The sequence below is a fragment of the Prionailurus viverrinus genome, chromosome C1 (genome assembly GCF_022837055.1).
Source record: "Prionailurus viverrinus isolate Anna chromosome C1, UM_Priviv_1.0, whole genome shotgun sequence".
NCBI classification, from domain to species: Eukaryota; Metazoa; Chordata; class Mammalia; order Carnivora; family Felidae; genus Prionailurus; species Prionailurus viverrinus.
In genome coordinates this window covers 43,287,447-43,302,826 of record NC_062568.1, presented here as the reverse complement: position 1 = coordinate 43,302,826, position 15,380 = coordinate 43,287,447, and the positions used below count along the sequence as shown (strand labels likewise).

Below are 15,380 nucleotides of genomic sequence, written 5' to 3'. Positions count from 1 at the left end.
TGATGGGGGGTGGGAGGGAGGGGAGGGTGGGTGATGGGTATTGAGGAGGGCACCTTTTGGGATGAGCACTGGGTGTTGTATGGAAACCAATTTGACAATAAATTTCATATATTAAAATAAATAAATAAATAAATAATAAATAAAAAATACAGAGGGTTTAAATAGCTGAGTTTTAAACCTCTTTGTCTATAACTATTTTCAGATAATAAAAATAAATATTTTTTAAAAGCAAAAAAATAAAAAATAAAAAATAAAAATAAAAGGTCATCTCGTGTCTTTCAGGGCAGAGTTTATCAAACATCCATAATATTAATGAACTCTTCAAAGGAAATAATATTTATTAAATCCTATTCTTGACAAATCATTTCATCATGAGTCTTAAATACATCTACATAAATTAAAATATAAACTGCTAATCAAAACAAAATTTTAAAATTAATATTAAAATAAAACTGAAAAAATTTGATTTTATACATTGAACTTTTACTGAAGCCAAGTTGTCACTGATAGATTTCACTATACATAGATGTTACTAAACTGCTGTCTTTATTTGGGGCATGCTGGGACTTCATTCAACATTATTGTTATCATGTTTTCTTTACCAGTGAAGCTGAACCACTAAAGTTGATTTTAATAGGCTACTCTACTTAATAATGATACCAAAAAAATTAACATTAAAAATAATCATTAAGAATAATTTACCATGTATTTACTTAAACATTTACTAATAATTGATTAAAGTCATTATATATAAAGACAGAATCTTTGAGCAACATCTCAAGATGTAAATATGGTAAACACACACATACACACATATTACATTGTTAGTTCTTTTGAGTTTTGAATGCCATGATGAACTGATTCTCCCAAAACTTTTCTTTATTTGAAGTACTGTGAAATGTTTAAATGAGGTTGATATGAAAACTGACCTTCTCTTTATAAAACACTATTTATATATTAACTTCCACCACTATTCCTTCTCAGTATTATTCCATAATAAAGGCAGCACATTTGTCCAATACTCCATGTCATTTGTTTGCCAATTTAAAGCCACAGTTTGCTAAACAACTTAGCCTTTTATTAAAATGCAATATGACTTGATTTCTTACCACCAAAATTTTTTTTTCTTAATTATGGCTAAAAGAATTCAACATGAGCACAAGTGCAGAAATGGGATAACTTTTGTTGTTTTTGGTACTAGAACATTTCATCTTAAGCATCAGACATTTTTGGACACCTGGGTGGCTCAGGTGGTTGGAAGTCCTACTCCTGATTTCAGCTCAGGTCATGATCCCAGGGTCATGGGATTGAGTCCTGCATCAGGCTCTTCACTGAGCTTGGAGCCTGTTTAAGATTCCCTCTTCCCCTCTGCATTTCTTCCCCACTTGCACTCTCTCTAAATAAAAACGTTTTTTTTTAAGTCAGACATTTTTCCTAACACTCTGAAAGTCAAATGACTTTAGATCTCACTTGATATAATGCAATTTTGGACATAGGCAAAAATCAGGCACTAAAATTGCATGGCAGGTCTCACTTGCAGATGAAGTCCACGTAATGAAGAATCTGTATTTATTAGAAAGTTTGATTATCATAAACAATTTTAAAATTGTGTTACAGTACAACATGCAAAATAATTAAACTGGACCACTTTCTTACATGACACACAAAAATAAATTCAAAATGGATTAAAGACCTAAATGAAAGACAGGAAAAAATCAAAATCCTAGAGGAAAACAAAGGCAGTAACATCTTTAACATTGGCAGTGGCAACTTCTTACTAGATATAACTCCTGAAGCAAGGGAAACAAAAAGCAAAACTAAACTATTGGGACTACATCAAAATGAAAAGCTTTTGCACAGTGAAGGAAATAATCAACAAATCTAAAAGTCAACCTACAGAATGGAAAAAGATATTTGCAAATGACCTATCTAATAAAGAGTTAGTATCCAAAATATATAAGGAACTCTAAAAACTCAACACCCAAAAAAAACAAATAATCCAGTTTTAAAAACTGGGAAGAAGACATGAACAGACATTTTTCCAAAGAAAACATACAGATAGCCAACAAACACATGAAAAATTGTTCAACATCACTAATCAACAGGGAAATACAAATCAAAACTACAATGAGGTATCACCTTACACCAGTCAGAATGGCTAAAATTAATATAAGAGGAGGATCTGCATGGCTCACTCATTTGAACATCTGCCTCTTAATTTTGTCTCAGGTCACAATCCCAGGGCCATGGGATCAAGCCACACTTTGGGCTCCATGCTGAGCATGGATCCTGCTTGAGATTCTCTCTCTCTCTCTCTCTCTCTCTCTCTCTCTCTCTCTCTCTCTCTCCCCCTCCCTCCCTCCCTCCCTCTTCCTCTCCCTCTCTCCCTCCCCCCAACTTCTCTCTCTCTGCCCCTTTTCCCTGCTCGTGCTGTCTCTTCCTTTCTGAAATAAAAAAGATTAAAAAAATACAGGGAAATCCTGTGTACTCTTTTAAAAAATAATAAACGTAGAGCTTACTTTGACAGCACATATACTAAAATTGGAATGATACAATGAAGATTAGCATGACCCCTGCACAAGAATGACATGCAAAAAAATAAAATAAAATAAAGCTACCCTACAATCGTCCAATTGCACTACTAGGTATTTACCTATAGGAGCAAAAATACTGATTCAAAGAGATACATGCATCCCGATGTTTATACCAGCAGCATCAACAATAGGCAAATTATGGAAAGAGCCCAAACGTCCACTGACTGATGAATGGATAAAGATGTGGTATATACAATGAACTATTACCCAGCCATTAAAAAGGATGAAATCTTGCCATTTGTAACAATGTGGATGGAGCTAGAGTGCATTATGCTAAGCTAAATAAGTCAGAGTAAAACAGATTCCATATGATTTCACTCATATGTGGAATTGAAGAAAAAAACAAATGAACATGGCGGGGGGGGGGGGGAAGGAGAGGCAAACCAAGAAACAGACTCTTAACTATGGAGAATAAACTGAGCATTGATGGAGGGAGGTAGGCAAGGGTTGGGCTAAATGGGTGATGGATATTAAGGAGGGCACTTGGGGGCACCTGGGTAGCTCAGTCATTTGGGCATCTAACTCTTGATTTTGGCTCAGGTCATGATTTCACAGTTTGTGAGATCTAGCCCTGCATATGGCTCTGCACTGACAGTGCGGAGCCTGTGTGGGATTCTCTCTTTTCCTCTCTCTCTCTGCCCTTGTTCCACTTGGTCTCTCTCTCAAAATAAATCAATAAACTATAAAAAAAAAAAAAAGGAGGGCACTTGTATTGAGCACTGGGTGCTATATGTAAGTGATGAATCCCTAAATCCCACGCCAGAAACCAGAAATTTACAGTGCTTGTTAACCAACTAGAATTTAAATAAAAATTTGTATAGAAAAAATTAAAACATGAAATTGTACCAGAGGATACACAGACAGCTGTGCTAATTGCTCCTCCCAATCCTAGGCAGTGAATATTACTACCATCTTCACTTAAATATGGATTAATAAAGCATAAACTCATAATAAAAACAAATTTAAAAATTAGTATTAAAACTAAACTGAAAATCAGCAACAAATTTCAGTTTAAGTTAACAGAAATTTTTCTGGAGATAAATTCTAAAGATAAATTAATGAAACAAATAACATTAAAGCATCTAAAAGTATGATTCCACACACAAATTACCAGTTACTTGTTCTGACCAGTATCTTGTTCTTGGGCTGACCATGATTCATCATCCTAACTGCAGTATTTTCAGAGTGAAGAGAACTGTTACTAACACTTACCTTGAGACAAGAAGCGTAGAATAGGACTACACCCGGCAAGCTGAAGTATATGGCAGCCACTCCAGCTCTCTCCTATGTCTGTTAAGCACAAGGAGATTCCTCACATCTCTATCCATACAACACATAGAAACAGAAATTCAGCAGAAAAATGCAAAGTAGTTACAAAAGCATGGAAAATGTTTTCATTCATCCCAGTCCCTTTCCAATTTGTCTCAGGGCCGAAAACTTCTTGTAAAAGCACATGCGCAATCTTTTGCTACAATTTGTGAGTTGAACTAATATAAAATATAAAGTATTAATGAAATCCTAAAAAATTTAAATCACTTTTAAAAAATCATTCTTTGCTCACTTGGTAATGAGCAAACCTCACATGTGATCCTTTTGGAACTGCTTCATTTTCTGAAGTCATAGTACTTCATTTCTACTAAGTTGAATTTATTATTTAGAACCAGGGAAAAAAGTGCTGAGAGAGCAAAACATTTCTCCCAGTGAGGTGAAAGTAAGAGCTTGAGTGTTTATTATGTGAAATAAAACCACAAAAGGGGGGCATATTATGACAGTTGGGGGTTTAAGTGGTCAAACAAATAATATTTGCTTGTTCCCGTACTAAGTTTGAAAACAGTTGGGAGACAGACTCAAGTTTCAGGCCAAATATCACCTCTACCTCTAATGAAATAGATTGGAGAATATGGTTTTAGACCCACAGTGTTTCCAGGCATTTGGATAGTTTACCCTGGTAAGACAGATGAGTCTTCAGGCAAAGGCAGTGTAGGATTGTTCCAGGCTTCCACCAAAGGCAGGCAGAAGGAGACCCAAATTCAAGGACTCTTCAGTGGTCAGATGGAAGAACACAAGAAATAGAGCAAGAAAGAGAATAAGGTCACTCAGTTTCTTCTCCCAAACTCACTGCATTGGGTTTTACTCTCTCAGAGGAGTGAATGAAATGTCGAGAAAGAAACTGGACATTTTACACTCCATGAAACAAAAGGCCAGGACCTGGAGGTTTTCATCTAACAGAGATGTGTGCCCCATAATTCTTACTTGAATATTGGGGAAATCTCTAGGAAATACCAACTTCTACTAAAATGAAAGTGGTTTCATTTTTTTAATTTTAGTCAAAACTTGGTAAACCATTTCATAAGGGAAGGAAATGTTTACATGCTTGTGTATACGTTTTTATTCTCCCAAGGAACAATCCACAGAAAGTAAATTCAATACCTTTCATTGAAACTCATATATACTATGGATATAGGAAAACAAATGTCCATGTGACTAAGGAAAATAATTAAATATGACAACAGATAGAAACCACAGGCCGTATATCCAAACCATCTGAACATGATGAAAAAGAGAGTCAGTAGGGTCTGATAAAAAAATTTAGAAAATAAAGAATATTTGACCAGGCATAAAATTTATAGAGATTTCAGTCCTTTACTGAATAAGCTACACTTGGGAGGAATAGCTACGGTGTTTACAGAGGATGTGCTTAAACCTGTAATACTATCACAATAGACAAGATTCCTAATAACTCTTTTTATAGTTCTCCAACAGAGTGAGAGCAAATGGTGAGCTGATTTCTATCTGGTCCTACAAAGTCTCTGTTCCTGTGACTGTTGAGCATCAAGAACTGTTAACAATCCCTGAAATAGCAAAAGATTCTTTCTTTAAGTGCCATAGTCGCTAATGTTTAATGGCCATCAAAATGCCCACTCCCTAAGTGGAGTATAATTTAACAGAATTGGTTCTGTGATTTATCACAGCAACTACCTTAAAAATAAGTATGATTTTAAGAATAACTTCCTGGGGCACCTGGGTGGCTCAGTTGGTTAAGCGTCCGACTTCAGCTCGGGTCATGATCTCACGGTTTGTGGGTTCGAGCCCCGCATCGGGCTCTGTGCTGACAGCTCAGAGCCCGGAGCCTGTTTCAGATTCTGTGTCTCCCTCTCTCTATGCCCCTCCCCAACTCATGTTCTGTCTCCCTCTGTCTCAAAAATAAATACTAAATTTATTTTTATTTTATTATATAATAATTTAATATATATTATATATAGATAATATAATATAATATATTATAATATATTATAATATATTATATAATATTAAATAAACATTTTTTTAAAAATTTTAAAAAAAGAATAACTTCCTGACTGAATACTGATAAATTTTTCTGAAAATTTAAATTTCTACCAATATTTAGCTAAGAAAAATATGCTTAAAATCACACTCGGTTGGTGATGCCTGGGTGGCTCAGTCAGTTAAGCATCCCACTCTTGATTTTGGCTCAGGTCATGATCTGATGGTTCGTGAGATCAAGCCCTGTGATGGCCTCTGTGCTGAGCACTGAGTGTGGAGACTGACTGGGATTCTTTCTCTGCCCCTATCCTACTCCTGTGCTCACCCACGTCCATGCTCTCTCTCTCTCAAAATAAATAAGTTTTTTAAATTTAAAATCACACTTGCTTATAATCATACTTAAATTGGGATAATATATGGTATTTTGTGTAACCTTCATTCCAGCCCTCATCAAAACATACAAATAAATAAAATTTTTGAGTACTATCAGAGAAAAATGGTTTGTTAAATCTGCTTTTGAGATCCAGATGATTTTTTTTACTCCATCAAAAAAGATCTCTTTTCAAGTCTTGCAACTGACAAAAAATTTATTATGTACAATCACCTACTTTAAAATTATTTCAATTTATCAGCTGCCCTCAAAAGTTAGTTAATATTTAGTATGTACAACTGAACTGTAACAAGCACTATGTTGTCATGTATCAAAATTATTTCCACCATACATATTTCTAATTATGGAACTATGAAATAAAATTGAAACTGTTCCCTATGACAGGAATTCCTATAACTCAAGTTAGAGTTGAAAAGTGGTTTTCTACTTCTTAGATTAACTCTGTTTTTATATCAAGAATGCTCCCTCCTTCAGAGAATATTATTTTGCCATTATAGTATGTAAGAGTGGGTATTAGATTACTAGAATCCTATTTTTCAGTAAAACTCCATAAATGTCTTCCAACTTTGTACTCTCATTTCTCTTCCAGTTCCAAAAAGACACCGTTCAAACAGTATCCTTGATACAGAGGAAAGAGCATTAGCCTTATCAATTTCTGAGCCGTGATGGTTCCAGCGGATTCTACTTCAGAGCAAATTTTATCACAAATGTTGGAAACATTGGAGTTATATATTATTGAGTACCCATATAAAATTCAATTACCAGAGTAATTTAATTGATAGGATATATTCTTCTCCTATGGGAAAATGAAATAAAAAGATAATTTTTTCCTAACAGTAGTATTGAATTGGAATTAATATGAAATTCTTTAACCCAAGGCAATCCTAGACTTTATTACCAGCATGACCTGTACTCAAAGGAGAATTTCTACCAGTAGAAATTGGTTTGCATTAAGTCAACCAAAAGTTATCTCCCAGAAACTTTTAACTTTGCCAGATTCATCTCATACCTTCCTTACTCAGCGCTGTCTCTCTTCACCTGCATCTGTCTGGAAGACACCTTTCCTTACCAATTTTGCAAAGCCCAGCTCAAGCTTCATATCACCCATGAAGTCTTCCCTGATTTTCCTGGTTTACAGCAAGCTCTCCCTCACCCATGAATGCATAAAAATCTGACTGTCAATATAATTAATCTAACTTTATCTTCTTTTCCCTCAGATAATTAATTATACTCTCATAAATCTATAGATACATAGAGTTACGACTTGTTTCCCCAAGTAGACTAAAAATTTTATAAGGAGCTATACTCCTTACCCAAGATTATCTACTCTAAAAACAGGAAGAATGAATGAGAATGGTATATTCTGTGAACCTACAAAATAGAAATAACCACAATCCCTGCTCCTTCCATTATGGTTTATAAGAGCAGAAGTTTTACTGTCACATATCCCTCATTAAGTTATTTAACCATAAGAAGATAACTAGTATTTGTTATATCAATCTATTTATTCAAAGTGACATTACTCTCTCAATCTATAAGTTCCATAAGAAGTAAGGCATTCTGAACTGGGATTTCCCTGTTATACTCTAAAGCATTACACCTGATTGAAACAAATGCCTCACAATTCCAGTCTATAGTCCTCCACTCACCCAACTGAGCTGTAGAAGGATGCACTCAACATCACTAATCATCAGAAAAATGCAAATCAAAGCCACAGTGAGATATCACCCCATACCTGCTAGAAAGGTTATCATCAAGAAGACAAGAGATAACAAGTGTCAGTGAGGATGTGGAGAAAAAGGAACTCTTGTGCAACCACCATGAAAAACTGTGGAGGTTCCTCAAAAAATCAAAAATAGAACTACTATACAACCCAGCAATCTCACTTCTGGGTATATATGATATGCACAGTAAATGAAAACAAGGTATCAAAAAGCTATCTGAATGCCCAAGTTTATTGCAGCATTATTCCCAATAGCCAAGATATGGAAACAATATACATGTGCATAACAGATGAATGGATAAAGAAGATATGGTATATATACACAATGGAATATTATTCAGCCATGAGAAAGAAGGAAATCCTGCCATTTGCAATAACATGGATGGGCCTCAAGGGAATTATGCTAACTGAAATAATCCAGACAGTAAAAAAATATTATATGATTATAAGTTATATGTGGACTCTAAAAAAAAAGCCAAACTCATAGTAGAATGGGGGTTACCAAGGCTTGGGAGGCAGGGGAATTGGGGAGACTTTGTTAAAGGGTACAAACTTTGCAACTAGAAGGTAAATAAGTTCTGGAGATCTAATGCACAGCATCGTAATTATGGTGAAAAATACTCTATACTTCAAAGTTGCTGAGACTAAATCTTAAATGTTCTCATCACAAAAAAAGAAATTACAATTGTGTGATATGATAGAGGTGTTAGCTAATGATTACAGTGTTACAGTGGTAATCATATTGTAATATATAGATGTATCATATCAACATGTTGTATACCTTAAACTATACAATGTTATATGTCAATTATACCTCAATAAAAAAGAAACATTAAAAAATAATGGCTCAAGTGGCTAAAGTGAACTGCCTAGTGATCTTATCATCTAGAAATCTCTATTATATCTGTCAGTACAAAATCCATTGCATCCTTTTGGCCTTTGGGTAATAAATTATTCATAACCTCTAATCTCAATTAGGAAATCTCAAAAGATTCTCAAGTTGTTAGAGTCAATAAGCCACAAAAAAAAAATAGCACAGATATTTATTTTAAGGTGTCTCTCTTCTCTTTTATAATGAAAGTTATTTGTAGAAATACATGTTAGTATGTACTGTTTTAAGTCCATCTTTGATAAAGTGTCTATCTGTTATGTTATGCCCCAGGTAACACATGGGTCAATAAATTTTGCCATCATCTAATTGGGCTAAAATATTAATATAAGTAGGGCTAAAATATTCACCCTGATCCCAACTGTTCAAATGGGCACTGTTGTTCATAAACCTAGAAATGAAAAGAACTCAAATTCCTTCTCTTCTGAAATAATGAGATCACAATTCAAAGGATCCTTCACTAAAAATTACCATCTTTTTAAGAATAGAAAATTATATACTGAAGGAAGACTAAATGTTCCCTAGCTCTTCTAAATATTCAAGATAGGTTAAGATGAATGCAAAAATAAAATCAGTGTCCATATTTTAACAAGATCAATTATTTCCACCTGTGTTAGTAGGCTAAGGAAGATTGTGAAAACTTTTTCCATTTGCCCTGAATTCTCAGCAGAAAATTGCAACAAGTTTTTTGATATAGACATAACCACAACTAAATGGTGTATTTCATACATTTTAGAGAAACAATGTGGAATAGTGTGGTTAAAACTGCTCTCTAATGCCAGACTGCCTGCTTTGGAAAGTTGACTCTGCCTCTCTTTAGCATAGTAACATTGGATAACTGACTACCTTCTCTGTGTTTCAGTAATATTAGAACCTACGTCACAGATTTGTGAATAGGTACTCCATGTAATGCACTTGAAATAATACCTGATACATAGCAAGCCCTTGATAAGCATTAGCTAAATATAAATTATCTATAAATTAAAATTCTGTATATTTTAGTGGCACCTGGGTGTCTCGGTAAGTTAAGTGTCAGACTTCAGCTCAGGTCATGATCTCACAGTTCCTGGGTTCGAGCCCCATGTTGGGTCTGTGCTGACAGCTCAGAGCCCAGAGCCTGCTTCAGATTCTGTGTCTCCCTCTCTCTCTGCCCCTCCCCCACTCTCTCTCTTTCTCTCAAAAATAAATAAACACTGATTTTTTTTTTATTTTATAGATTTTAGAAAAAGATTCAATGATTCCCTTAAACAGAAAAGGGAATACTTTTTAAATTGAAAAATTCAAGATGTTCTCTCTCAATGCAGAAATATTTATTAAAGGTAGACTTCAATTAGGGACTAAATGAAGAGAAGGGTAAAATAACACAACATTTTATGATAAATAAATAAATAAATAAATAACTCACTCACTCACTCAGTGGGAAACATTTCTGAAGTTGCCTAATTGCATTGCCTTCGACATCCTGCCTGTCAGACCAACCAGTGACCCGAATTAAGTCCAGCTGTTCAGACCACATCACTTTGCTAAGCCTTTCAGGCATGTGGGATCCAGTTCATGTTTACCTGCCTTCCCTCACTTCTCCTACAGTAAACATGCCCAGGAAAGTTCTTCATCCACAAACAAGCTCCCGCCAATCTTGGTTCTTTGCCTGAACAGAAAAAAAAACTCTGCAAGAACTGAAGGAAATTTCTCTGGTAAACGTCTTTCACAGCACCAAGTACGGGGATGCCATCATTTTCATTATAAAAAGAACTTTTCAATTTAACAGACTAGAGTATTGCTTAAGAATGTACTCTATTAGAGACACTCATTAATCTTATGTTAAAATGTATATTTTGGCAGCTTATTCTCTGCTTTAAATGAACTATTACTTTAATCACAGGCATTTGCAAAACAGTTTGATTTTTCTTAATTAATGTCTGCTAAATTTACTTATGATAGACACACTCTTTTACAAAAGGTAAAACAAATATACTGTGCGGTTATTAATTCCCACTTAGCACCATACAAAATTCTTAATTGAGGTGGAACTTTTCTGCCAATTTACTTTAATTTCTTTTTTTTCAAATGAAAAGATGTAGTCGTATGACTGACTGACATGCCAGTCCAATGAATGTAGTAATTTTTCGCTGCCTGTCAGCTTGAAGACAATGTTTCACCCCAGTGTGTTCTTTCAAAGAGCTCCGGAGGAAATTTAGCAAGATTAGAAGAGACACAATGGAACTGTACAAAAATTATTGGCTTTTTTTTTCTTCTTTTATACATTCTATACACAATAGTGACATCTTCTGGTTGGCTGCATTATTGATGTTTGGAACATTGCTTTGAAACCACATCAAACTTTTCTAATCAATCATCAAAACATGCCTCTTTTGAGGCACCCGGCTGGCCCAGTTGGTGGAGCGTATGACTCTTGATCTCCAGGTGATGAGTTCAAGCCTCATGTTGAGTGTAGCAATTACTTAAAAATAATTTTTAAAAGTCTTTTGGGGCACCTGGGTGGCTCAGTTGGTTGGGCGTCTGACTTGGAGTCAGGTCATAATCTCACAGTTCACAAGTTCAAGCCCCGCATCCGGCTCTGTGCTGACAGCTCAGAGCCTGGAGCCTGCTTTGGATTCTGTGTCTCCCTCTCTCTCTCTGCCCTTCCCCGACTCACACTCTGTCTCTCTCTCAAAAATAATAAACATTAAAAATTTTTAAATAATAAAAATAAAACTAAATAAAAAATCTTTTTAAAATATGCCTCTTTTGCATAAAGATACTAAATGGAATATTCCTGAATCAGAACTACCTCAGCTTGAAATACATGTCATCAAAATATCAACTTAAGTTTTTGTAGAATAAAACTTAATAGAAGAGCTGATACTTACTTCTTCAAAACAAATTTGAGACACAGGTTAAATGTAAAATTTATTGATCTTAAAAAATCACTTGATGCAGTTACCAAGCCTGGTTTTAAACATATGCTTATGGAAACATTTTCTAGAAAATCCACTGACAATTGGAGAAAATTATTAAAAGAGAGAAAAGTTCAACAAGATGATATTTTCAAATTATTTTTAGTAAGCCATGAAAGACATTTAGAGAGTCTGAAGGAAGGAAGAACCTAATATTAATGACACTCCTTTCCTCTTTGCCTTTTTCATAAGGGTCTATACCTGTGCAGAACACCATGGTATCCTGAGGAGGCCCTAAAGCACTATGCTTAGTGCTAACCTCGCATTTCACTGGTGTAACTCTCTCCTCAAGTAGGCAGTCACCCTAGAGCAGCACTGGGTCTAGACTGATTCTGGTGATAGCAACCTCAGGGACCAGAATCCCAATCCTTTCCATGAGACTTGAGCCAGGCATTGAGCATCTAAATATAAAATATATTACAACCCCTTTCTCAAGACAATAGAGGAAGGATGACTTCAGTACTTCCAAGGTGATTTGTTTATACCTCTCTCCCTAGAAAAGATGAAAAGCAGCACATATAATCATCATAAATCAACTAAATAAGCCAAAGCAGAAAGGTCTAACCAAACACAAGAGGAAACTTAATTTCAGATCAGCAACTATTTGTAAAAGTGGACGAGTGAAAAATTAAAAGAAATGGAATTAACTTCATTCCGTATGTCATGAAAGCCATGCAAAAATGAGTATTATAAATTCCAGTCACACATTTTAAAAAGGAGGATTTAATCTTAAAAAGAAAAAAATATGGGGGCGCCTGGGTGACGCAGTCGGTTAAGCGTCCGACTTCAGCCAGGTCACGATCTCGCGGTCCGTGAGTTCGAGCCCCGCGTCAGGCTCTGGGCTGATGGCTCAGAGCCTGGAGCCTGTTTCCGATTCTGTGCCTCCCTCTCTCTCTGCCCCTCCCCCGTTCATGCTCTGTCTCTCTCTGTCCCAAAAATAAATAAACGTTGAAAAAAAAAAAAAAAGAAAAAATATGTAGATCAGGGTTATTTAAAGTGGTTTAAATAACAATAAACCAGTGAAGCTTATTATTAAAATTATACTAATTACATTTATCCTATCATCTGAATCAAGCTAGTATCTCTCTTGGTAATAAAATCTCTTTACAATCTTGTTACTGTAAGTTGAAAAGATATTTTTAAAGAACAGACCATGAATATTTTTAATGCTAGAAAATATATTAAAGAACATAGGTCACATTCTTCTTTGCATTTAGAAATTAAGGCATTTATGCTATCTGAAATTACAGATCAAATTTGACCAAAGAAATAAACTATAAAAAAATGTGTAATTATCCTTTAAATGATGCATAAACTATTATCATTAACAAGAATTCACTATTGCAATCAGGATTATATGCTGAATATATTTCTGAATTCGTAAAAAATTATACTCTCAAAAGTGACTGACATAAGCAATCGATTCATTTCCTACCTAATCTATAAAAGCTATACTAGTTGTTTCTGGTATTGTTATTACTTTATTACTTAGTTTTCTAATCTCATTTTCAAAAGTGTTCTTTGTGTAAAGAAATAAACAAGCCTCATAGAACAGATAAGCCTACGATAGGCATTTTTCAAAATTTAAAATATCCTTCAAGTCAGTAATAAAATAATCAAACTATAAAGGTAATGGGCTGTTATCTGGTTGACAGTAAAATCAACCTCTTTTCATGCAAGAAATACAGAAAGTATAAAATAAGTTTTGCCTTTAGACTCAACATGTGCTATTTGCAATTTTACTCAAATATATTCAGTAAATAAAATGCTAATTTTGACTTACCACTCATATGGGTTCAAATAGATCAATGAAAGCTACAATGTTGAATTCTTCTGCACCATGATCTATCTAAACAATTGCATTAACCAAAACAACTTTTAAATGATACAATAAATTAATAAATAAAATTATATCCCACTGAAGTGGGATAATCAAGTTATATGATTGCAGGAACACCATTCTTTTTTTTTTAATCTTTTTTTTAACGTTTATTTATTTTTGAGACAGAGAGAGACAGAGCATGAACGGGGGAGGGCCAGAGAGAGGGAGACACATAATCTGAAACAGGCTCCAGGCTGCGAGCTGTCAGCACAGAGCCTGACGCGGGGCTGGAACTCACAGACCGCGAGATCATGACCTGAGCCGAAGTCGGCCGCTCAACCGACTGAGCCACCCAGGCACCCCAGGAACACCATTCTAAGATAGTTTCTATAAGCGACGTGTTTTGGAATAGCTATTTTCTGTTGAAAGATTGGCTTTTTCAAAATGAAATTAAATGTTAATTTTTAGACATTCATCCTTCCCAAATTATTTGCAAGGTTTAATGTAACTGCAACCAAAACTTCAGTGGGATTTAATTTTATTTTTTTTAATCTGGGCAATTTCTAGTTCTTTAAATAAATGTTTACTGAAATATAACACATGCACAGAAAGTGCACAAACCCTGAGTATACAGCAGACTTAGCTACGCCTCACTATTCTAGGAATTTCATAACTCTTCTTCACAGCTCCTTTTTAAAGCAAGGTTTATTTAGTAGCATTGGGCTTGGTGAGACAGTCTAGTCTCCATGGAATTGACTTGGGGGATTTACTGAGCCTTTCTTAATGAATGAGTTCATCGTCAATTTTTATAATTATCTCATGTATGCTTGGGAAGAATATTTCTCTCCTTCCTGGGCATAAATTTATATATAAGCAAAAACATACTACCTATATTATTAAAATATCTTTATTTCTTTCTCAGTATCAAATTCTCAGAGAAATATGTTAAAATCTCTACTTTCATTTCTTGTTGGTTTATTTACCTGTTTTAGTATTTCTGCCAGTTATATGTCTATAAATACGGTCACACTATATTATTATATCTTTTTATGTCCTATATGATGTTTTGGCCATTAATTCCATTTTTTCCAAAATTAAATTTACAGCCTCAATTTTCTTGATTCGTATTTGCCTGGTTATTTTATTTCCAAACTTTCCTTATAATTTTATAGTCACTATATTTGGACATCTTTGAAAACCCAATTAGAGATTCTCTTTTTGTTGTCAGTGGGGCCCAGATCTGAGCAAATTTGGCTGTGCTAAGGAAGTGGAGCAGACCAGTGAGAACAGTCTTACTTTTCGAGGGCTTTCCCATAGATTAGTCACATTTAGCATACAGATTTAATTTTCCCCTCTTACACTGAAATATTCCTTAGTGACTCCAACTCTTCTGGGTTATTGTTGAGAATAAATACATAACAGACTAAAGGAATATAGAGCGGCACACTGCAGGGGTATCTGTGTTCATGACTTTTCAGCACCACCATCAAGTAAAATGGGGTTCCACAAGGAGATGGTGGGTCTAGAAAGAGTAGGTTACCCTAAAGAAAACTAAAAAGTGGACAACTCAAGAAGGACAAATAAAAAATTCAACAGTCTGGTGTATAACAGTAGGATATAACTCTTGAAAAGAGGAAAAACTAACCCTTAGTGTACATTTAGAAACTGATGACAGTCTATATTCTCTAAGTACAAAGTGAAAAATGAAGCAGTTACTCT

The 15,380-nt window shown here is 34.8% G+C and overlaps 1 non-coding gene across 1 annotated transcript; it reads left to right on the top strand.

Annotated features, from left to right (window-relative positions):
- Window positions 1-2,511: 2,511 nt before the first annotated feature.
- Window positions 2,512-2,618, top strand: LOC125174188 (U6 spliceosomal RNA). The gene has a single exon (XR_007155316.1). It is a non-coding gene; the product is annotated as a U6 spliceosomal RNA (small nuclear RNA).
- The last annotated feature ends 12,762 nt before the right edge of the window (window positions 2,619-15,380 follow it).